At 37.2% G+C, this 22516-nt stretch overlaps 1 long non-coding RNA gene across 5 annotated transcripts in view; it reads right to left on the bottom strand.

The window, feature by feature from the left end:
- Positions 1-22516, bottom strand: part of LOC110344792 (uncharacterized) — a 630580-nt gene that overhangs the window by 96927 nt on the left and 511137 nt on the right. For all 5 annotated transcript variants that reach the window (XR_015444644.1, XR_015444645.1, XR_002387605.2 and 2 more), the window contains one exon: positions 5924-5996. This is a non-coding gene — a long non-coding RNA (uncharacterized LOC110344792). The remainder of the gene's footprint in view (positions 1-5923; positions 5997-22516) is intronic.

Raw genomic sequence — 22516 nt, forward strand, 5'->3', positions numbered from 1 at the left:
AAGGGATACTAATTTAGAGACAAAGCATTGGGAACTTGTATGTAGGTATAAAAAGAGTGCAGCCTCTCATGAAGGGTCTCCCAAATTAGTGGCAAGGTAGGACTTGTGAAACATTAGCTACAAATTCCACTGAGAAGTGTGATTGGTCAATTTAAACAAGTGATTAGTTTATCGCTTCAAGATTGACTGGCTATAGAGAAGTTTGTTAAAGGCCAGTTGCTGAACCCCAAGTACATTTTCTGAACAACCTCAGGGCCCTGTTAGACTGTCTTTTGACTACTTTGACCAGTTTTCTCAGAAGAAGTAATTTTGGTTTGTTCTTGTGTATCCTGGCTATTTGCTATTTTATATAGTTTCAAGGTTCACAGTAGTGTGAAGATAAAGCTCACCCACTCAAATTTAAGGTAGATATATCTTTCATCACCCCCATGTTAATTTAAAACCTGTGGCAGCTTTAATAGGAAAAATATATTTTACAGAGAAAGAAAAGAGTGTATTTTACATTTAGTGGGAAAATTACTAGAAACAATGAATGATTTCCTTCATTTGAAGCATTTATGGCATGTTGTTTGGGTATCTACAAAGCAAAAGGAAGGTTTAAACCCAATAGAAAAGATAGTGCTCAGGACCACCAACTGAGTTCCCTGGTGAAAGTCTTCTAGTACAGAATGGCCTTCCCTGGGACTCAGAATGTAAATTAATTTGAAATAAAGTCAAGGACAGAGCCACTGAGGGGATTTCAAAGTATGTTTAGATGCACGCTGCAATTGAACTCCTAATGTTGTGTAAATGAGGGAGTAAAACAAATTACACGATTCGTTATCAGCTGGAAAGATTTGGAGAGAAAAGACTCTCATTTGAAAGAACACTTTGGGGCTTTTCCTTCCACAAGAAACATGTTTCATGTCATCCAGACACTAAGTAGATTTCTTTCACAAAAACTGTTACATTATCTGGGTAAACATGTCAATCAAAGACTACAACTAGCAATTTACAGCAATGATGCTAGATTTAACATCTAGAGAGCAAGATTCCAGTGGGAAATGGTGTTTTTATTTACCTCTTTGTTACTAGAACATTTCTTTTAAAAAGGTTTTTTTATATAAGAGCTTTGAAAAGAGAGTATTTATGTTATAACCAAAACAAATCTTTAAAACTTTGAAGTCTTTTTATTGGATTACTTTCTCCTTCAATTTAAGAGGCATTTTCTCCAAAACATTATTTACAAAATTTTCAAGTGTATCTGAGAACAAACACATTTTCTTATAATGAAGCTTTGGGGAGTGGTGACATGACACCCTATTCCAACTACGTGTTAAGTTTTAACCATTACTTATTAATTTTTTTATTTTCATGAGATTTTTCTCAAACTTAATATTCTATTAAGGTAGCATCTGTTAGAGGAATTATCTTACTTTTTTAAAGCAAATTTTAGCTGATTACCATGAATCTACATAATTAGAATTAGGTCTAATTATGTAGTGTAAATACATGTAATATATTTATAACATATAATGACATAATTATGATTCACAATAATGTTGAAAAACTCCCCCTTAAAATTAGTAAGAGAAATATGCTGCACAGCCCCTCTACAATTTATTAGCAATTTTACAATGTATGTTTTCCTGTAGCTTCCAAAACAGAGCTTTGCAAGAAAATATAATTAAAAACAAATATATTTTGAAGTTGTTACTGTAAAAGAATACCACCAAAACTTCATTAGATTTTACTGCTTATAAATATTTTGCAATCTGTTTAAAGTTATAACTTCAAATATTAATCCTAAAAAGCATACATTTCTAATATACATTGACCTCTGTCTGGAATGTCTAGAATATCTACTAAGGCCAATGCAAGGCAGTTATCACTCTGTCTTATAAATTACTTAACAAAATGATAGAAAATATAACAAATGGTGATGAACTTTTACCCTTATACTATAGTATCTGGAAATATAAGTCGAAAAAATTGGGCTACCAATCTGCATTTTTCTCCTATATTATTTGCAACATACATTTCAAAATTATAAAAAAAATCATAAAATTGAACCAATGCATTTATTGACATCTTGTCCAATAAAACTTTATTAACAAACTCCAATAAAACTTTTTTAACAAACTAGCAGCTTCTGGATTTGCCCTGGAATGCTGCGTAGTCTGGTGAGCACTTTTATATTTATTTTATTCTTTTACCACTTAATAACTCTATGACCTCAGCTATCTACTTTAGTGTTTTTATTTGTACATGGCAGTAATAAACATGCTTGTCACAAAAGGTTATTGTGAGGATAAAAAGGAAATAATTTATGCAAAGCAGGAACATTTCTGTAGAAGGAAGAAATTGGTGTTTATAGATATACAGCACGTATATGCAAAATATCTGGCATTCTCCATTAATTTTCAGATTTTGATAGTATAATCTTATACATTAAAGTTTGAGAAGTATTTATTTAGTTACTGATGCAAAAATAGCCTTACTGGCAAATTATTTCTCCAAAATAGTACACAAAACCATATCATAGTGAATTTCACCTTATATATAAGGTATAAATTATATAAATACATATACTAAATAAATAATGTATTATAATCATCATCATCATCATTATTATTTTGTAGTTCTGGGGACAGAACACAAAGCTGTCTGCATGCTAGTTGAGCACTCTACCACTTCGACAATAACCTTTGACAAAATATTTTTACATATAGCAAAAAAAGATTCCATATATAGAAGGCATGTGATTATATATTTATGCATATTCAATCACCAAATAATTGTTTTGCTGCCTAATATATGTAGTCATCATGCTAGGCAATAAGCTTTCTTGCTGTTTTTTTTCTTGTAGTGAAATATGCAAACAGCAAACAATTTAAATTCCAGCATGATAATTTATTCTAATTGAGTGCACATGTTGTATTTTTAAAGGATTTGGGGGAAATAGTTTGGGAAACTACTCTAACAGGGTACATGCAACATTATAAAAGGATCTCTTGAGAAATTTTTTCTTTGCAGATTATTGAATATTTTTAAAGGACTGTATTGAATATATGTTTATTTCATCACTAAAAGTACAAGTTTAAGGATACAGTCTATGTTTAGATATATTTTATTTCCTAACATGTTTCTCAAGTATTTTCATGTGCATCCAATTTGTCAAAATACATTTTAATACATTAATTTTAGTATAAGGTGGGGAGGATAGTCACAATTAATTCATCAAATTTTAACTGAGATCATACAGTCAATAATGCAGGTGTGTTCATGAGGATAAGAAAGACTCTTATAATTTTAAAATGTAAATTTTACATATATGTGAATGCTACATATCTTTCCACAAATTTGTAAGAAATAATTTCACAACACTGGGGGAGAAAGTAGTCAATGAATAAGTGATACATATTCTACACAAAGCCTTTGAATTTCTAACAAACTCTTCTATCACCCAAGGGGAGAGGCTTTAGGGGAAGACATTAGCTTGAATGCCAGGAGACTTACATTTAAAGACCATCTCTAGCAGTATGACTTCTGTAAGTATGGACCAGTCAGATGTTCCCAGGCCCTGGATTTTCATATATAAATTGAGTACTTTACAGATACTCAAAACAGTGGAATCTATCAGACATCAGAGTTCCCTGAGGTTCTGATGTACTTGGCCAGGGGTTATTACCAGCAAGAGATGGGCATCCTGATTTACTGTTCTTGGGGAGAAATTGGCTGCCCTGGGACCAGATAGGTGAGAAAATTAGAACAAGCTCATCCCTCACCAGAAAGCATTCAGCTCTCCAGTGTTTTCCCCTAGCTCACTTTTCCTCTGGACATTTTTCTCCCTGTTTCCTCTGGATCCTTTTCTTTTCATCTTGTTCTTTTCACCTCAGACTGGAGTCCCTTCGTGTGCCCACAGCTATTTCAGCAGTTTTAATCTAGGATTTAGTTGCCTTAAGCAACGAAACTTCTATGACCTAAATATTTATGGCACGTTGTCTTCTCAACAGACTTTTCTTTCCCTTTATCCTATTTTATTAGGGTCCTGCTGGGAGGTTCACCTTTATCCAAGAAGCCATTTTTACCTGTAGTATAACATTAAGATTTACTACAAACTCAGGTAATCTAACTGCACTTCTCAGTTGCTTTCACAATGTAAAGATGAGTAATAAGTAAGTGTGAAATTTGAGTACATAGTAGTGGGGAAAGAAGTTGAAAAGGCATATAAGGAAGTGAGCAGTTTGAAATTCCTGGAGTAGGAAATACTTGCCTTGTGATGCTGCCCGCCTCATAAGGTGGATGGTGTTTGCATATTTGTGGGGTATCATCACTCTTTCCTGACTAACATACTCCAGTAGACTGGTAGCAGGGAGATTGGAACTGCAGAACCTAGGCTTCCCTCAGTCTGGCTGAACCAGAACCTGAATTTCACAGGATCCCCCAGGTAGGGATTCTTAAGAATATTAAAGTTTAAAAAGCAGTGAGGGGGGTGGGGATTTAGCTCAGTGGTGCTGCCGCCTGGCTCTCAAACGCAAGGTCCTGAGTTGGATCCCCGGTACCAAAAAAAAAAAAAAAAAAAGCAGTGAGACCAGGTGTACAAAATCTCTCTCACATTTGGATCAAAGCCTCAGGAATCATGACTGAAGATGAGGAGGAGTGAAAGGATCCTTAACCTCAATACACTGAATTTCACAGATGAATACATAATCTTTCCACACTTCACTCCTTGGGCTTTGGGAGAATTCTGTACCATCCATAAACAACTGGGACAATGGAACATACCAAGGAATAGATACAGTGTGTAACTTGTACCTACCTGCTTTTATTGTAAACCTGCTTTCCCTTCTTGACTTGTTCTATTCACCATATCTGCCGAGGAGATTTAAAGCACTCTAGGGGAAGGACCTGATGTTATACATCTTTCCTTCCTTCCACCCCCAAACTGCCTCCTGATTCCCCACTACTTAATAAAGTATAGTACACAGATTTGGTAATAAAAAAAAAAATTTGTTAAACTCATTATAAAGAATAGGTAGAGGTAGTTCTACTATGAAAGGTATTTGTTTTTTACCCACAGAAAACAGAGTAAGGCAAAGATTTATACTGTGTTGGTGTAGAGCAGGGTATTCTAATATTTTACCTTTATAAATAAAGTTTAATTGGTATTCAGCCACATTCATTTGTTTATGTATTGTCTGTAGCTTCTTCTGTACTACAATGGTAGGGTTAAGTAGGGTTGAGAAGGGGTAGTAGAGACCAGATAACCTAAAGCAATTTATATATGCCTGACCCTGCCATTTACAGAAAGAGCTTGCCAACAGCCATCATGGAGCTTGGGCCTGGGTTCCTACAGTTATTCTGCAACAGATGGTACGTGGTGCCATCGCTCACTTTCCTGAGCTGGTCACTTCAGCCAGAATGACCTAACTTGCATAGGGACATGATCTAGCTGAAGAGTGAAGAGTCATATCAGGAGAAACAAAAGCAACCAGCAGTGAGCCTCCTTGTCAGACTCTCAAGCCCAGGCCCTCTTTCAGAGAACATTTAATACAACATTTGAGTAGCAGCACAGTTTAATTTGTTCTTTGATGATCAGAACACACTCTACTCCCTCATCTCTGTTTAAACTATACGTAATGAACTCAATTCTAGGAAACCATCCATGCAATTTATACTGTGAAATTTCATATTCCCTGGTCTGGTCTAGCCTTCTTGTTTCTCTGTCTTTGTGCATGTATCCACAATCCTTCTGAAGCCCCAGAGGGAAGGAAAAATTCACTGCAGGACCTCTCTTTCAAGCTATGCTTAAATTAAATCTCTACATTCTGAACAGTCATTCAAAATGCTTTGTACCATATCACCAGTGTCCTAACACCTTACTGTTATACGAGATCTTTGTCCCCTAAACATAATTGAAAATGATTTCACATTTTCTTACCTTTGTAGGAACTGTCCTCAAATATCACTTCTTTATCAGTCAGTGTTCAATCAGAAAGATGTATCTGTAATATCTAATATTTAATAAAATGTGTTAGCACTTCATCTTATATTTTACTAAAGCATTGCTGTTATAATTATTACTATGATACTTTTGCTTTGAAATACTGATACAGAAGACTTAGAGATTTCCAATATGTGCTTTGGAAGATACAACTATTCATTAAAGAAAAAATGTTCTATTTCTCAATTGGTTGAGACAGTAGACCAAAATGGAGCTAAGCTCTTTCTGTACTTCAGCGCATTGCCTCAGATCTTTGCTTTTCTTCTCCAGGAACTAGGATATGGATCAGAGTTGATGGTCCCACAATAGATCTCCAACCATCGGAGGACAAATAACTATATAATTGTGCCAAAGCCAGTTCTTTCCTTTTGGCCTCAGCCTACCCAATTGTGAAATACCCTCAGAAGATATTCGAAATATAAACTTTAAGTCTGTTGCAAATTATGTGCCCTTTTCTGTCAAGGACTGAGTAGACAGAGAAAGTGTATTACATAGCTGTACATTTCAATTGGCATTGCCTGTATTGATTATATAGCTCTTTATGGGTCACTTTAATTATCTTAAATGTATCAAATACAAAGAGGCAGTGGGCCTGAACCCAGCTACTTCCTATTGCCTGCTAATCCAGAAATATAGTTTGTTGTTTTCCCTCAAATATTATATCCTGCAAAATCAATAACTGGTTCTAACGTATTTTATCAATGAACATGTCTTGAACTACCCAGATTTCCGATTGATGTTTTTTTCCACTCTTACTATTTATCAAGGCCCTGCTGATATTCATAGATAAGACAGCTGAAGATCTTACATTGCTGCTTCTGGTTTATGGCCTTTTGTGTGCAATGTGTACATCAGAATAAGGCAACTTTGAACACCTAATTCCTATACATATCCTAATTACTATACATATCCTATAAACCATCTATTAAAGTAATTTCCATGTTAATTATAGAGTAGACAACTTTTTCAATGTTCTCACTATCCAGGATTTGGAATGTATTAATTTGTTCAATCAGAGAAACACATGCAAGATTCCAGTTTGGTGTGACATACCGGGGCTATAAAGATGCATTACAGAGCTCTGCCTTCCAGGTGTTAATGGGAAGGTCCTATTGTGCGTAGTGTGGCAAATGGACCACCAACGTCAGCCTCTTGGGATGTGGGAATTTTATTAGAAGTGCAGAGTCTCAGGCCCCTACCCAAATTTTCTAAATCAGATGAAAAGCTTAACAAGCTACCCAAGTTCCCCCATGCATGTGAATACTTCAGATGCATGGTATCAGAGGGCAGAGGTCCTCAAATATTAAAGGGATTCGTAACTACCTAGGGTGTGCTTGTTAAAAATTGCATATTCCTGAGCCTACTTCCTTTACGTTAGGAAGGGGCCTTCGATTTAGCCAGCAGGTGATGTTCTGCAGGTGGCCGTGCACTGTCTTTGAGAAACACTAGCTGGTTGTAGGGTAATAAGAGCAACTGGGGGAAAAGGGGTTGGGAGGAGGTCGTGTGAGTCAATACTGAAATGACAGTATCTTGGATTTGAAGCTGCCGTGCTTTGTGTTGCTGGCAGTGACTTCTGTCTTTTTTGGGTTTCAATGGAACAGATAGCTCGCCTAATTGCTGCCCCAGCTTGCAAGGGTCACAGACTTGAATATCTAGTGCTGCATGAGGTCTTTTCCATAGCTAATGCATATCACATAATTTAGACCATTTACATGTCTGATAAAATGGATTTTTGACAGAAACAAGGAGGTCTAAACATTGGTCATTACTGAGTGCTAATCAGAAAGTATTAAGATACTAGGTTATTATTATTAAGCATTTCATTCACTTAGCATTATTTTAAAGTAAACTGCTTTCCATTTGTGTGTAGGGGGAGTAATAAACTGTATACAGTACATTCTAACAAGGCCTTTGAGCTGTCCACAAAAGCCTAGCAAATGAATTGCATCTATAGTTTTAAAGAGATAAACCAAGGAGAAAAAGTTAATGATATGTCCAAGAGCAGCTTTATATAACCATGACTGAGCTGCTGGTTTCTGATTCTATGTCCAGTCTTAGTTTTTTGAGCCAAGTTAACAAGGAAAAGGTTTTCAGGTAACCTAGATTGCTGATCTTATAAGTGCTTGTTATAGCTGTAGCGAAATAAAAAGAAGTGCCGGGTGGGAGGAACATATTATCACCCATAAAAATGAGCAAGAAAGAAATCATTTTAGGTCTGCCTGTGGGATAAGAAGTGAAAAGAACCATCAGAAGTGTGTTTTTGGAGATTTGCTAATTTTCAGGCCATCACATAGAGAAGGATTTCTCACTCCACAACCAGATCTGGTTTGAAGGTGTTGCCTAGGTGATACTGCATCTTAAGTAGTTGCAGAAAAGGATGTTGGACCCTAGGCATAGCAATTCCTTTTGAAAGAATTTATCCTGCAGAAATATAGAGATAAACAACCAAAGATGTGTTTATATGGGTGTTTACTACAGAATTATTTGCAAAGGTGAATAATTGGAAGCCATGCAAATATATGTTGATAAACAATTGGATGAATAAATCATAAGATATTCACATAATGAAATACTATACATCCATTAAAAAGAAAAATATATCAAAACTATCATCACGAAAATATATTCAATTATTAAGTTATAATATCAAGCCTCATAACAGTATATTTAAAATAGTATTGTCTACACAGAAAGTTAAATCTCTGGGAATAAGCAAAAAATGTTAATGAGTTATCTCTGAGTTACATGGAGTTAAGGAGTACTTCAATATTCAGATACATATGTTTTATACTCTACTAAATACTGTGTTATTTTAACCTGAAGAAAAAATAATTATATTATAAAGGTTCATGAGAGATTACCAGTGTTAATCTATTTCTTCTAACTTTTTCATTTATTTGTTTTCATTCAAGTGAGGTGAGGTCTAGGGATTGAAAAGCCTGGGTTTCACAGCTGAGTTCCTTTGTTCAGAAAACACAGCCAAAGCCCACCAGAAGGTTCACAAGAGCCAAAGTCTGCCTAGCTGCCTCTGCCTGCTGAATCTCTCCTGGCGAAGACAGCAGTCTCTCTCCAATGTTGTCCCATGGAGCTGGAGGAAGCAGGGAGGTCGGTATCAACAGATAAGAATGCTCACCCAGAGTGGAGAGGGAGCGACTGTGCTGTGAATATTTCTTTCAGATTAAGAATCTGGCAGCTAATTTCTGAGCTGACTCTAATTTTTGAGTGGCACCTTCTGTCAACACCGCCAACAAGAGTTGTTTTCGTTTCACACTGGCTTGCTTGCTGGAAGGCTTGCGGAAGGCGCAGGTGCTCACCCGGCTAACACACACTGCCATCAAACTTGTACGCTTTGGCCAAAACCATTGGGTCATTTCATGAGGAAATGCAGGTAACTAGAAGAGCCTAAAGGAGTAAGGGGAAAGGGAAAGAGTTCTAGAAGTTGGGGCAACTAGATTTTAGTAATCCTGTCTTATCAGCTAGCTATAGGGTTTGCAAGAACCATTGGAATCGTGTCTTGCCTGTCAAATGTCTATAAAACATGAAGTATGCATAAGAATATCCACTGGGCCCCCTTTATAAATACTGGATGAAATATGAGGTGGCCATGATTGCATAGGGACAGTGTATGTGAGTTAAAATGAAAATGCTGATACTCCAACCTTAACTGCCTCTTGCAGGACATGAGTCCAACATCCTTAAACAGCCTTATAACCGACAGCCTTTGTCTGTGTTCTTTCTTTGCTGAAAGAACCCCCTGTTTGGCTTTATCAGTAGGGAGGCCATGTCTTCAAGAGAGACAGTCCCCAGTAGTGACTGGGCTGATCTAATCATAGGACCCCCTTTGCTTGCTAACAATTCTTTCCCATCTCTTTTAGAGTGATGAGATCAGATGAAATGTCTTCCCTAGACTTCTAGAAAAGATTTTCCTTCATCTTAAAAAGAGACATTTAAAGAGAAACTTTCTGCATTCTGCACCTACCAAATGGTTTCTGATACACAGAAGTAAGCTGGAGAACAGAACTGGGAAGGCATGGGACACCTGTGACAATGTCACCACTATTCCCAGAACAAGGAATTTTACAATTGGGACAAATTTCTTTCATTTTTCCCCCAGATTACACAGCTAATTCCCACTCATTCCCATTTTGCCTTTATGTGTTGCTTGCATATAATAACATCCAAGAGTATAATGAAAATATTTTTGGATTTGAGAAATCTAGGGAAGTTCAAGTTTCTAGAACTAAGATTTTTAAGTTAAACTATAAATCTGAGAAAATACTTTATGGGTATCAAGGAACCTAAAACATACTGGTGTTTCTCTAAATGCATTTTTGTTGTAACATACCCTATGAGAAGTTAGTAGATTTTAAACAGATTAAAAAAGGAATACCTGAAAAAGTCAGGTTAAACAATGAAACAGAGCACTGATTTTTATTTGTTTATTTTTATTGTTAATTTTACTACAATGGATCCTCAAGTTACAACCAGTCTCACATACAAACAACTTGGTCTATGACCAGAATTTTAGTTTTAACTTGTGACTAAAGTCTTGAGTTATGATCCGAATGCTGATTTTCTTGTGTGGAGTTAAATGAGAAATCTTGAGCCAATATTTTTCTAAGGACATTGAGCTCTGCCTGGAAGAAAGTATGGCCTAAAATTATACAAGGAAGAGACTTTGAAGGCTGTGTAGACCTTGTGGTTGATGACAATGACCTGTGACCCTGTGGTTGATGACACTGTCATGCCAGCAGAATCCACAGGCTTGCAGGTAGACAGTGGTGATGTTATGGAAATAGTAGAGAAACACCAGAGGAATTGTCTACAAAGGAACTTCACCAACTTCTGGCTGAGCAAGAGAGAATGGAAGCTGAGGAGCTTTCTTAAGAAGAGGAGGAGTATCAACAGTACAGCAAAGTTCTTCTGAAATAAAGGAAATTCTTAAAAAATGGACAGAGCTACAAATATTTGTAGAAAAGACCCACACAGATAGAGAAAAAGCTAGTCATTGCCTTTACTTGCTTAATAACAATGTCATGTCATACTATAGAATAATGTTACAGAAAAGACAGAAACACAACCTTAGATCAGTTTTTAGTTCTGAAAAGGTTGAGACCTAGTGAGCCAGAATCAGGCCCTAGTGGGCCACAGACTCTCCCAAGGGGAGAAAGGACACTAGAGAGCCAGACTCCTCATATTCTTATAGAAGGGGACTCTCCTTCCAAACAATAACCACCTTTCATTTCATCATCTCTTCCTGTAAGCCAAAGATGTCAACTTGAATGGTGAGTACAGTATGAAATTGTTGTTTCTGGTAAATTAGGCACATTTTATAACTTTTTGGTGAATACACTAGGAAAATTCTTGATATTTCTGGTAAATTAAACACATTATACAACCATTTTTTATTATGAAAAAGTCAGTTAAAGGGTGCTTTAACACCCTTGGGAGGTTCAGAATGCATTATGGGTATTTCCATTATTTCTAATGGGAAAAATAGTCTTGACTTACAATCAACTTGAGTTACAACCAGCCCTCATGAAGAAATTGAGTTCTTAAGTCATGGGTCCACTGTACTTTACTTTAGAATTCTCACATTTGAAGATGTCAGTGTACAATATACATCTTCAGTAAAAACAATTAAAATGTTTATTATTTTCTATTAATTCTTTTTATAATTTTATTTAACTTGAGCATTTTGTAGGTGTAGTGTTTACCATCAGAGAAACAGAATAAAGCCACAACACCATGAGAAAAATAACCCACAAATTTGGGAGGTACTACTCCCAAACTCCCAAATTTGTCCTACTCCAAAATATTTTTGAATGAATGTGGCTAGTAGACTTCTTAATTCTATCTAGAGTTTGTCCGGAGGAGTATACCCTGAGTTTCAAAAGGAGTGATTACCTTTTGAAAACCTAAGGCAAAAATTGTGACTATCACCTTATTAAAAAACAATAAGCAGGGCCGGGGATTTAACTCAGTGGTTTTGCCACCTGCTGTGCAAGCACAAGGACCCAAGTCTGATCCCCAGTACCAAAAAAAAAAGCAAGTATTGTTGAATATTAAACAAATAATTACTAAGAACATGTCTTTTGCCCAAAACTATGAAGATGTATAAGGGAGAACATCATCCCTGCTTTCATGGGACTTACATTCTAATTGTACAATTTCCTTATTGGGAGCTATTTCTCTATAAGTTTGTGCATTTTTCCACATTCAGTAAATAATGATTCATATGCATCAGGCCTATCTTAAAGGTTGTACAAGAAGAAAGCTCTGGAAAGAGATATTGCTCAATAAGTAAAATCAAATGATAGTAATTCCCCAGTGGCTTGGGAGGTTGACACAAGAGAATCAATATTTCAAGTCTTCTTATGGCAACTTGATGAGATCCTGTCTAGAAATTAAAAGAAAGAAAGAAAGAAAGAAACAGAGAGAGAGAGAGAGAGAAGAAAGAGAGAAAAGAAGGGAGGGAGAGAGAGGGAGGGAGAGAGGGAGGGAGGGAAGGAAGGAGGGGAGGGAGGGAGGGAGGGAGGGAGGGAGCGCTGGAGATGTTGCTCAGTGTGAAAACCCTGAGTTCAAATCTCAGTAGTGAAAAAAAAAATGGTAACTCTTTCCAAAAAGACTTAGAGACATGAGATCTGCCTCACTGAAGATACTTGTGTACAGCTATAATTGGGATCTTGAGTGTGCCCCAAATGCCTGTGTGTCAAAGGCTTGGTCCCTCTGGTTTTATTGGGAGATGGCAGAATCTTTCTCCCATAGCAGAAAGGAGGAGTAGAATTGACAGGTCTACACACAAACCCAATATTAAATGAAAGGTTGCTAAATACGCAGTAATTTCTTATAACGCACACCCCTGGGTGGCCAGGTCCATCTGGCTCTCACTGTACTGCAAGGTTAGGGCTCAGGGAACAAATGCTATCATATGGCTCCTCTTATTGCTAATTTTGCTGGGAAAATTAAACTGTCTCTGACCCAGAAATCTGGTTCCTCCCATCCTTCACACATTTCCTGACTTAACATGCCCAAGTAATGACTCTGCACATTTTATTTTATATTTTAATTTTTATTTGATTTGATTTTTGGTACCAGGGATTGAACTCAGGGCCTTGCACTTGCAAGGCAGGTGTGGCACCACTGAGCTAAGTCGCAGGCCCCTCTCAGCACATTTTAGTTGGGGTGATCAGAGATGTGGCTAAAGATGTGCTGCACCTTCACTTCAGTTCTGTTGAGCTCTGACACGAGTTTCTTCTTTAGCCATCATGTGCTGTTAACATAACACTGCTATCATGATACCCCATGAAGGTTGGGGGTTTTATCTGCTGTATATTTCTGGTTGTATCCCCAGTGCATGGAGCACTGGTACAAATTAGTCCTCAATATCTTTCACTGAGTGGGTGAATGATCAGTACAGATGGTCTTGTACTTTAACACACAAACCACCACTGCAGCAATGGAGTAAATCTTAGGAGAAAGAGAATAAATATTCCTTATAGATGATGGTAATGGGTTTGAGAAGAAAAACTGCCTTTCTGCCTTTGGGTGAGAAAAAAAGAAATATTCTTAATACCCGGGTTATGAGTCTGTATTAAAAAATAATTTCCTCTGGATGCTTGGTTTCATTTGGACCCATCATACTGGATATAGTAAATGAATTATGCTAAAAAATTACTTCCAAACCAAATAAATGTACATATACCTGCAGGCATTCCAATTGGATTTTTTAAAACTCAAAAAGTAATTATGCCATTATCTATTACTGAACCTAGTGAGCTGTGAAGAGATAGTGGAATTCATGTCTACTATTACTGAGTCATTTTTTTCTCACTAAGAACTAATATGTCAGAAAAGTAGCCAAGAATAAAAAACATTGGAAATATTGAAATTAATAACTGTTATGGTCATATAGCAGAAATAGAGAAACAGATAAATTGATAATAAGTAAAAATCTGTGCCAACTGTCACTTTTGTGATCAGATTCTAAAAATTACTCTAACATATATTAATATACTTATGAATTGCATTTTGTTTGAATGTGTTAAATATGTACAGGGTACTAGCAAAATTGATGCAACAGGAGATTAAAAGGAAAAAATAACTTTTTACTGGACTCAAAGGTGCTGATGTTAGGATTGTTTTTTAAGGTTCCTACTCATGTAAAATATGTTAAGATGTATTAATTTGCCAGAGATAAAACAATTCAATTAACTTCATTTTTTCATATATGCATTCTAGTCTTCCTTTGTGGATTTTAAGAGAATGAAGATTCTTGGATTCCTTCATATATTTATGGGTACTAACAACAAAATAACAGTTAATATTTTCTGAACATTATGTAGAGAAAGCTTCATTAAGAGCTTCATTAATTCTACCTGGCACTCTATCAAATATATACTGCAATGTGCCTATTTTCCAAACAAAGGTTCTGAGACTTAAACACATCAAATAACCTCCCTAAGGTGATGAAACTGGTATTAGAGAAATCGAGATTCATATCTATCCAACCATACCCTGTAATCTGTTGTTTTAACTACTGCGCTATTAAAGTAAAACTTTGGCAAGCAATGCGTGAATCCCTTGGAGGAGGCGGGAATTACATGAAGCCCATTCTGAACCAGGGTTTTCAGTTTCCCCGCCATAAACCCTGAAGGCAACCAAGGGTTCCAAACGGTTCCTTATCTACTTCAAACTCAAGCTGCCCTCAGAATCTTGACTCATTTTCTGCGGTTTGTCCTTTATATCCTACACATGTCTTTTCATTCTTGCATAGGAGACCCATATGTGAGCTACTGGGGCCCCCCCAAAATTGATCTTTGTTTCAGATCATTCTTTAGGAGTCTGTTTTCTCTTTCAGGAATAGCTACGAAAAGTAGGAGTCACTTATCCATCTGCACTCAAAGCTTCAGAAGATACTGAAATAATTTTCAATGATATGCTTACCACTTAGAAATTTAGAAGTATTCTAACATCACTCATTAGTGACTGTCAAGTTCACCTCCAATCCACCTTTCTATCTTTCTTTCTCTTTGAATACCAAATCCATATTTTATTCCCATCAGACCAGGACTTTTTCTTTACTTAGAAGTTTTTCATACCAACTCCAGGTATTTTCCCAGGCTGCTCACCTTCTGGAAGGTGTTTCTTGTACTCCACTTGCCCTCAGTACTTATCAATCACTGCACAGATTTTAGTCCAACCTTACAACCTAATTATTCCATGATGAATTCTCCTGACCATCTTCATTTCTCTCAACCCTGTAATACAAACTGACATATCATATATCGATGGCTTTGAATTGCATAAAATATGGCTATTAAAATCTCCTCAGTTCGAGGAGAAAATACAAGAACAAAACCATCAATGAGCCTCTGATAGATTTAATCATGAAATGTATTGGAAGCAATTCAAAGCCATCCTTACCTGACATATCAATGTATGATTCAGGGGTTAAGAAGAAAAAAGGGAAATTTTGTTACTTAAAATGTTTTATCCCATGATTCCTACATAATTCGACTGCCATTGACATACCAATGCAACCAAACACAGAACATAAACAGTGAGATTAGCGTTCTTCCAAATCATATCATTTTCTTAGAAGTCACAATGCATAGAACAGGAAAAATGAATGGGAAGCTTTGTAGATGAATGAAAAGAAAGAAAGAAATAGAGATAAGAGGGGCAGAAAGAGAGAGAGTCAGAGACAGAGAGACAGACAGAAACCTACTTAATTATTTCGGCCAACCTTTTCCCAATTGGATTTTACCACAGAACACTTCCTTCACAGAAAACTAATGAAGAGTGAGTAAGAGCAGTACCTTGCCATAAAGAAGAGCAAACTCGAGTCATCTACAGGAAAAATGGATGAACCTTGAGACCATAAAATTAAGTGAAGTAAATCAGACTCACATAGTTTCTCTTTATGAGAAACGAAAAATATAAATAAAGGGCAAAGCAAAAGATAGATAATAGGAAGATAGATCTTTCTGAAATTGGAAGGGGAGCAAGACCTGGAGGCAGGGAGAGACAAGGGAGGGAAAGAGGATGAAAAAAACATTAATATGTGTTATCTGTAGCTACCAACAACACAAGAATGTAAACATTATGCACTACAAACATGTAGTAATAAAAACATGAAAATAAAGAGTAGAAAAGAATTTAGGGAAAACAGTTTTAAGATTCCCAGGAAAAGAATCAAAAGGAACCAGAAGCTAAATAAAATTTTTATTCTATTTATGAACCTCCTGTTTCAACATGGAAGCTGAAGGGTGAGGTCACTTGGGGTGGGTGAAGATTTCAGTGCTCTAAAAGCATGACTGTGGTTCCTAATTACAATGGAAAGTTTTAATCCTGCTTTAAATTAGCACAAAATATCTGGAAAAGCTCATATTTTGAATGAGCATTTGGCCAGCGCTACAATCTGATTGTCATCTGAGTGTCTTCAAGGGTCTATTGTGACTAAAGTCTTCGTGCCCAGGATGGCAGTACTGGCAGCTGCTGTGGAATCTATGGGAGAGCGGGCCTAGTGGGAGGTCCTTGGAAAGTATGCCATTGGAAGGTAGCTCTCCGGAGAGGGTTTTTATAAAAGCCTGAGTTTGGCCCCAATTACTTCATTCTCTCTTTGCTCCTTGTCTAAAATGTACTCATTTCCTTCTTCTGGTATGTTCTCCCTTCATGACTCAGTCACGTGCCATGATGTGATGTAACTGAAAACTTACCCTATACTAGCTCCATGCCCTTGATTCTCCAAAGCTGTGAGCAAACTAAACCTTTTCTTTGTATAAGTTATGTTCCTTGGGTTTTTTGTTGTAGTAACAAAAAGCTAATACAGCCAGCAAGAACATTGCAAAATGGTACTGTCTTATAGAGGACCCAGTCTACCTTTTAAACACTTCCTTGACCTTAAACACTCATCCACTTTTGTATTAGTCATTTTCCTGATACTGGTACACAATATCCAGCACCTACAATTTAAAAGAGGAGAGGTTTAATATGGGTCATGATCTAAGAGGTTTCAGTCCTGGATCAGCTGGCTCCAAGGCAGGAACATCATGGCAGAAAGCTAAGGCAGAACAAAGCTATTTAGTTCATGGCAGCTGGGAAGCAAAATAAAGGAACTGTAGCCAGAGAGGAAGTGGTAAAGGGACAGATATAGACCTCAGGGTCATAATTCCATGACTCACCTAGATATACCCAGAAGCGTATTTTAGTGAGCCCGTGGGCAGCTGGTAAACCAATGAACTTGACAATCCACCTTCAATTTTGCAGCAGCCAGTAATACCAACATCACACTGATGACACCAAAGTCTGCTGCCAGTGGGAGAAGTATCTGGGCTGCCTTGTACCATGGCTGCATCAACCTCTGAGTGCCCAGATGGCTGATTACAGTGAAATGAGGCCCAGAGAACTAATTCCCTAGGAAATTCTTCTCAGCAGGGTTCCAGGGACTCTTCTCACATGAAGGTTTGATACTTTAGCACCCTTAAGAGGAGGGTTTTGCTGATTTCTGAGGTGCCCTCAAGGCATCTCTCTTCTTGTCCTTGTACAAAGTACTTGATTTCTCTTTAATGGTGCTCATCTCTTCAGCAACCATAACTTCTTTGACCCTAACATTTCTCATGGGTTTTCAAATATTTTCTCCAATTTTTACCCCAATTCTCCCTGTGCATCCGATTAAAAGCAGCCAGCAGTAGCCATGCTTCAACCTGAATGCTGGGCAGACTTGAGATTTCCTATGAGAGTTCAATTAGTCTACTGCTCTTCATCACAGAGTGGGTAATTTACAAAATGATTTATTTATTACAGTGATGGACGTTGAGACATCAAAAATCCATGTCCCACCCAGTTAGACTGTCTGGTAAGGGCTTCATTTCTAGAGGGAAGGAACACTGTGTATTCACAGGGTTTAAGCCAGAAGAACAAGTACAGCGAATGCTCCACGTACCTCTTTTATACTGTCCTTGATCTTATTCATTAGGGAGGAGCTCTCAGGGTCTAATCACTGCTTACATTTAGGAATGTCAGAATTTTGCAGAGGATATGTTCAAGCTATAGCAATAACTAATGGCTGTGATGATTTGCACAGAAGGAATACTTGGTAGCATGTGCCCAAAGCAGCACAGAGGTTAGGAACACAGCTTCTGAGTGAGATTAACCAAGGATAAAATCCCTTCTCAAATTTGTACTACTTTGTGTTCTTAGACTAATCATTTTACCTGTAAGTAGCTTTGGCATTTTAATGGTGAATGTAAAGTTTTAATGAGGTAGTATTTGTATCATCCTAATAAATATGGTGATTTCGATAGCTGCATCTACTCCTATTTGTGGTACCAAGTATTACTGCTTCTTTAAGTTATCACACTAAAGGAGATCATTTATTGAACCCAGTAATTATTGTTAATCTGCTAAGTGCCATAGTTGTGCTGAATTTGAGTAATATAGCAATGAACAGGAGGTACTCAGTATAGATAAGTCTTATGAGAAAGGCAGAAAAGAAAACCCCCAACTTAAAATACACTCAGATAAGCACTTTAAATCAGGTACGCCCAGCATATTATGCAAACAGAGAGCAAGGCAAATCAGCAGAAGTGGAGTCAAAACAATGCTCCAAGCTGAGGAGACCCTTAAGCTAAATCTTCCAGATAGCAGAAATGTGATTCCTTTGAGCTTAATTGCCAAGAACAAGTTTATTTCCCACTGAGAGTACCCTAAGTGACAGGGGCAGGGTGGGGTGAGATGAGCTGACCTCTCTGAAACTGGTCTGTGAGCCCGGAAGTTTCGGAACCACAGTGTGGATATGAGGTAAGGAGAGCTGAGAGTGAAGCAGGAACTCTTTGGGAAGAGGAGGTATCTTTCATCATCACCCAGGGCCTGCAAGCTGTCAGCAATTATATTAACCTCACAGGTTAACTTGCAGCCTAGGCAGAAATGAAGAATGCAGGGAAGAGCCGCGCTAGCTCCTTGCTATCACTCATTTAGCTTCCCAACCCTTTTTGTGTCTGGACTTAATGAATGAAAGCATTCCCCATTCACACCTTGCTTCCCAAAATGTACTTTCTGGGATTGCAACTATTTTTCTAGGTAATTGCCCTTATTTTCTTTTATACATCTAAATATAATTCAAGCCCAAATAATAAAAATGATTTATAAGACAGAAATATCAGACTCTAAACCAAAAATTATGTTGTAGATATAGTACATACTAAAAATATTATTATGTGCCTAAAAAAATTTGGTCTGGAGTGAGGAATATCAAATTAACAGTGGATAACTCTTGAAAGGGAATTATTGCAAATTTTCATTTTCTATGCTATCTATTTTTATTTGATTTTTCAAATAGTATACATTGCTTTACAATCACAGGATGTCAAACTGTGTTTCTTTTAGCTTTAAGATTCAGGTATAATCTTAATCTGCTTCTCACAACTGTAAAATCAAAACACAAAAGATTGGACTAGATTCTGTGCTAGACAGACTACTCACAAAACACCTTAATATTTTACTATAATTTAATAAATCTACTACCATTTGTACTATTGTTTACTTAAAGCTTAAGCCTCATCACAAGCAATAAAATCTGGGAAATCATCTGTTTGATAAGGTATATTAAAATAAAAACTCTTCTTCCATGTACCTCTGAGATTGTTTTGCTCATTATGTGGGGGTTGCATTTTGGAAATCTTGGATTACATGATCTCCAAAGTCCCTTTTGTTCCCCAAATTGTACAAGTCCAGAAAAGAACATATTGCCTACTCTGGTGCTTTCAATTGCACAACAATTTTCTACTTTCTAGGTTCATTAGGTAGCATTATTGGGGACTGCAATTTTTCCTGGCTATTTTCTTGATTAATCAATTTTGTGTAGTACAGAGGCAGTATATCTTGGTCAATAGTCAGATAGTAAATGTTCTACATTTTGGGGGGGGGTCACATACTATCTCCTTCTTTCTCTTTTTCTCTCTCTTTTGTTTTCTATAACTTCTTTTTAAAATTTTTCGTAGTTTGTGACAAGGTCTTCATATATAGCCTGGGCTGGGCTGTCATGAACTTGCTATATAGCCCAGGCTGGCCTCAAACTTGCAATTCTCTTGCCTCAGCCTCCTGAGTGCTGGGATAACAGGGATATGCCACACTACTTCTCATCCACTTTTTCATCATTCCTTTTCTTCCTTCTCTGCTTCCCTCTACTTCAAAGCTTTATAGAGATAAAAACCATTCTTTGGTCCTAAACTGTACAAAAAGAGCCTGTGGGCTGCATTTGATGGAGGAGCTGTAATTGCCAATCTCTGGAACAATGCAATGCGCTTGCCCGGTAGAGTTTCATAAAGAACCGTAGTACATTATGGTAGGGACGCAATAAACGATTGCTGGTTTGCTTTGGAGCATAACTAGTATCCATAAGTCTATTTTCTTCCGTTTGTTGATAGCTTAGTCAGATTTTGGGTGCTAAAGACCCCCTAACATTTTGATGGCTCAGATTTCCATGGATTTTAATTTTTCAGGTCATTTCCGGTCTCCCTTTCTCCAGCATGACCGAGTCCTCGAAACTCGCTCTGGTTCATTGTCACCAATGGCGCCCGGAACTTCGGAGCACCTTCCTGAGGCCCAGTGGGAAACAGATGAGATACACTCTTCCAGAGGCCCCATTTGGCTTTTAAAGTGCATTTGAGTGTCAACGATTTCACATTCATTCTTGCTAATGATTGGGGAAGTGAAGCTTTCATTTTAGTCACCTTTGCTCTTCCAGAAAAAGTGTCTGGATTTCACCTTTAAGGGAAGCTCTGGGCTTAGTGCTTCATCGCACATCAAAACCCACCCGGAGATTTCTACCTTCAAACAAGTGAAAGAAATGCATTCCCGCAGGGGGCGTGCTGTTACAGAGGAGTGGACTTACCTAGATGTCAGAACTATTCAGATAGGATTGCCTGCTTAGAGGAAATCAGTGGCGGATAGAGAACGCTTTCAGTGGGGGACCACTTAGTGCTCCATCCCACACGCTTCCAATCGCTTTAGAGCCAGGGAAAAAAATCCCCTCCATATTTATGTGAGCAGAGGAAGTGTGTAATAAATGTTACAACTCCGCATGTGGTAACTAAGATATTTTGATTACCTTTATTTTAACCTCAAATTAATGGACACTCCCCAACCCCCATGAATCCCATTTCCTATAGAAATTCCCGGAGCAAAACCTTCCTTTTCTCTCAGCCTTTTTCATTTTAAAATTTACCTAAAAGAAAAGATAGATAATGGTAGATACTTCATATTAAAAAGCAAACAGAAAAGAAAAAGTAAAAGAAAAAAGTAGTTCCATTAGCAACTTTGGTAAGAAATTGCTCCACATTGTTCCTCTGACAAGTAATTTTTCCCAGCATGTGTGCATCTTAAAAGTATTGCAAAACAATATCTTAAAATGAACTGATTAGTATGCATGCTCTGTGGTCACATTTAAGTTCTATTTATAAAATCTATTCTGTTCCAGGCTCAGACAAACAAAACTGAAATGCAGCTGTGTAACACATTGATAATTTTCATTAGTTCTAAAAGCCTCGATAGAATTTGCAATTTTATTCATTACATCTAAATAATCCTGGAAAACTCATTGTGAAGGTGACCTTTCACTTCTTCACCCCTGGCCTTTGTGTGATTTGTGTGTGTGTGTGTGTGTGTGTGTGTGTGTGTGTGTGAATCAGGAAAACCTGGGAAGGGGAACGAGTTTTCTGTAAGAGTAAAGAACAAAACAAAAAAATGGAAAATGAGGCATAAGGAATCAGAATCACCAGTGTAGGTTCTGAAAGCCATTCTAACGAGGGGCATCATGCCATCATTCCCCAGATGTGAATAAGCCCAGCTTTCTAAAATTACTGTGTGATATTGTGGCAAATGTGGATTGTATTCTAATTCACTGGGAGGCAGTTCACTGTTTTGATCTAAAGGGACGAGGATTTTCCCAGAGAGTGAGCCAAAAGACAGGCCCATGAGAAATAAATAATGCTTCTTTTTTTTCAACTAGAGCTTGTTCTTGAAAAGTAAAACAATACCAATTGTGGAGATAGCTTTTCTTTCTGTGAACATTTTATTCATATGTATTTTTTTAAAAAGATTTAAAATCATGCACTTGCCAGAATTCTGGCAGCCAGCCATAAAAGCACAAAGAAGTCTTCAGAAAATTAAGATAACAAAAATAAAATAAGAAGCGTAATATGAAAGGTGAAAAATAAAGACAAACACTTGGAATTTAGCAGCTACTGTGATGGAACTTCAACATTGACCAGGCAATTAAAATGATAAAACCTAGCGTGTAGAGAATGTGAGGCACCTGTCTTAGATAAATACATATGTGTGGACGTAAACACACAAACACTCAAGCATTTATCTGATAATTGCTAATTTGGGACTAAAGATAATGACAGTTATGAATTACCCATTATGCAGAAGTACTACCCTGCATACTCTATCTCTCTCAGTAAAGCTAACCAAGGCCTTAGCAAGGACGGTTTCATCTCAGTGTTTCTGAAGATGTCATCTTTT

This window comes from Heterocephalus glaber, unplaced genomic scaffold, assembly GCF_053883595.1.
Source record: "Heterocephalus glaber isolate CG9 unplaced genomic scaffold, H.glaber_assembly_v1.0 deba00001606, whole genome shotgun sequence".
In the NCBI taxonomy this organism is placed as follows: Eukaryota; Metazoa; Chordata; class Mammalia; order Rodentia; family Bathyergidae; genus Heterocephalus; species Heterocephalus glaber.